The sequence below is a fragment of the Palaemon carinicauda genome, unplaced genomic scaffold (genome assembly GCF_036898095.1).
Source record: "Palaemon carinicauda isolate YSFRI2023 unplaced genomic scaffold, ASM3689809v2 scaffold717, whole genome shotgun sequence".
NCBI classification, from domain to species: domain Eukaryota; kingdom Metazoa; phylum Arthropoda; class Malacostraca; order Decapoda; family Palaemonidae; genus Palaemon; species Palaemon carinicauda.
The window spans coordinates 74,816-77,850 of record NW_027172002.1 but is presented as its reverse complement, the minus strand read 5'-3'; positions in this window follow the sequence as shown (position 1 = coordinate 77,850).

The following is a 3,035-nucleotide window of genomic DNA, read 5'->3' as shown; positions in this document are numbered from 1 at the left end:
AGGGCAAACCCTGCCCAACCGTAGAGGAATGCAAACCATTCTCTCTAGCAGTGCCTACCTGCGAGAAGAAGTGGAAAGATGTCCACCTAACCTTCTCAGTCTCTAAGATGAATCCAGAGATAGAAGGCCAGCAGTTCAATGAGAACCTTCCGAAGTTGCCAGACCATCTTCTGAGGAGGGAACAGGAGACGAAGGAGAGACTTGCGGCCTCCCTTTCTCATCAGAACTGCCTGGAAATGAGTGCAAGTCTACAGAACGCCCGAGAAATGTTCATCTTTCTGGCTAAGTCTCACATGGGTACCCTTGTGAAAGACTTATATGCTTTCCTCAGAGCGAGAAGAACCTGCAGAGAGTTCGTTTTGGCCTCAACGACCATAAGACACAAACCAAGGAAGCTGATTATCTCGAGCATCTGAGCTAAAGACCTTTTCCCACAGAAACTGGTCCAAGAAATCATAGCCAGAACAGCCACGGAGAACAGGAACCTTCTCCAAAAGTGGGGCATGAGCTCAAAGAGGAAATCTTCCTCGGATGGAGGTCCCCAGCCCCAGAATAAAAAGGCAAGGAGACCACGCAGATCTCCACAACTTCCTGAGGTGACTATGATCACGATGCCTCAGACCACCTTCCAGATGGTTCCTCAACAACTGGTAGCCCAGTCACCAGTGTTTAACCCTAACTTTGAAAGGCAGTCAACTTCCTTTCGCTCTAGTCAGAAAGGAAAAGGCCCTAAGAGAAGTTCTCCCAGAGGTAACTCCTCTCGGATCGGCTTCTGCCTGGATAGAGCATCCGCCGTCACATTGCGGAACCCTTGCAGGTGAACTGCTGATAAGTGCCTTCTTCTCTTCCTTGCCAGGTAGAAGATGGCTAGCATCACGTGATTGATGTGAGGTGATCTCGAGCCTTGTTGGTTTAGACATCTTATTATCAACTCATTGTCCAAGACCAGTCTGATGTGGACTGATCTGCGAGGGGATAGTTTCTTCAACAGTAGGAAGACTGCCATAGCCTCCAAGATGTTGATGTGAAAGGTTTTGAACTGGTGCGACCAATTCCCCTGCACTTTCCTTTGTTTGCAATGGCCTCCCCATCCTTCCAGGGAGGCATCTCTGTGTATTAGTACTAATGGTTGAGATAGTTGTAAGGGAATTGTTCGTGCTAGGCTCTTGGCTGTTGACCACGGCCTTAGTAGCGTGCGCAATCGGGTCGCTGGCAACCTTTGTTGATCTCTTCGAGTGTTTATTATTATTATTATTATTATTATTATTATTATTATTATTATTATTATCATTTGCTAAGCTACAACCCTAGTTGGAAAAGCAGGATGCTATAAGCCCAAGGCCCCCAACAGGGAAAATAGCCCAGTGAGGAAAGGAGACAAGGAAAAATGAAATAATTTAAGATCAGTAACATTAAAATAAATATTTCCTATATAAACTATAAAAACTCTAACAAATGAGTATCTTCTCCAGACTCCTGACGCATCCTTTAACTGTGATTTTAGCACTGGGTCTGTCACTGCTGCGAACTGGAGAGAACCCAATACTCTTTCGTGTTGGCATCTTGAAATCCTCTTGAGTTTCAAAAGTCTCCTGACAGATCCCGCTATCTATCTCCTCTTCTTCGGTAGAATGGAGAGACTATGTGACTGTAAGTTCCAATGGATTCCTAACCATTGAAACTTGTGAGCTGGAGAAAAGCGAGACTTTTTGCGGTTGATCTTGAAGCCTAGGTGCTCCAGAAACTGGATCACATTTCTGGCTGCTTGTAGATAAATTGTCTTGGATGCTGCCCACACCAGCCAATCGTCCAGGTATGCTACTACCTGAATTCCTTCTGAGCGTAGTTGTTGGACGATTTTATCCACAAGTTTTGTGAATATCCTTGGGGCTATGTTTAGCCCAAAGGGCATGGCTGTGAAGACATACTTCGTCTTCTGTAGCCTGAATCCTAGGTAGGAGGAGAGGAGGCAGCTGACTGGTAGGTGCCAATAAGCATCTGCCAGGTCTATTGAGACTGTGTACGCCCCTTTTGGTAGAAGGGTCCTTATGTGTTGTAATGTAAGCATCCGGAACTTGTTGTTCTCCATGAACTGGTTGAGTGGAGAAAAGTTTAAAATGACTCTGAGTTTGTCCGAGTCTTTCTTGGGAACACAAAACAGCCTTCCCTGGAATTTGATGGACCTCGCTTTTCTTATTACCTTTTCGTTCAATAGTTCTGAGGTATATTCTTCCAATAAAGGGGTGGAGTGTTGGAAGAATTGTGGAAAACAGGGTGGAATTTTGTTTCATTTCCAACCGAGTCCATTCTTGATTAGGCTGTGGGCCCAGGGATCGAAGGTCCAACGATCCTGAAAGTGAAAGAGTTTCCCTCCTACCTGGAGCCTCTCATTGCTGAGAGGTCCCTGAAAATTTATTTCCGCGACCGCGTCCTCCTCTACCCCTTGAGGGGTTTCTTGAGGACCCCATTTCTGAGCCTCTACCTTTGTGGGGTCAAAAGTTAGTTGTGTGCCTCCTAAAGCCTGAGTTAAACACAGGCGATTGAGCTACTAGCTGCTGAGGGACCATCTCAAAGGTGGTTTGCGGCTGAGCTACCATTTAAGGCATTGTGGCCACATGCTTTCTTTGTCTTCCTGGTCTTAGGTTGGGGACCACCGTCTGAGGATGATTTCCACTTCGAAGACCTGCTCCACTTTTGGAGAATGTTCCTATTCTCTGTGGCGGCTTTAGCGATGACCTCCTGAACCACATCTTGTGGGAAGAGATCCTTGCCCCAAATGCATGAAGTGATCAGCTTCCTGGGTTCGTGTTTGACCTGTACTGCAGCAAACTCATGCTCTCTACAGGCCCTCCTGGACATGACGAAGGCATACAAGTCCTTTACAAGGGTACCCATGTGAGACTTGTCTAAGACCATGTACATGTCTGGGGCGTTGGTAAGGCCTGCACTCATTTCCAGGCAGTTCTGATAAGACAAAGAAGCTGCTAGTCTCTCTTTTGTCTCCTGTTCCCTTCTCAAAAGATGCTCCGGCAGCT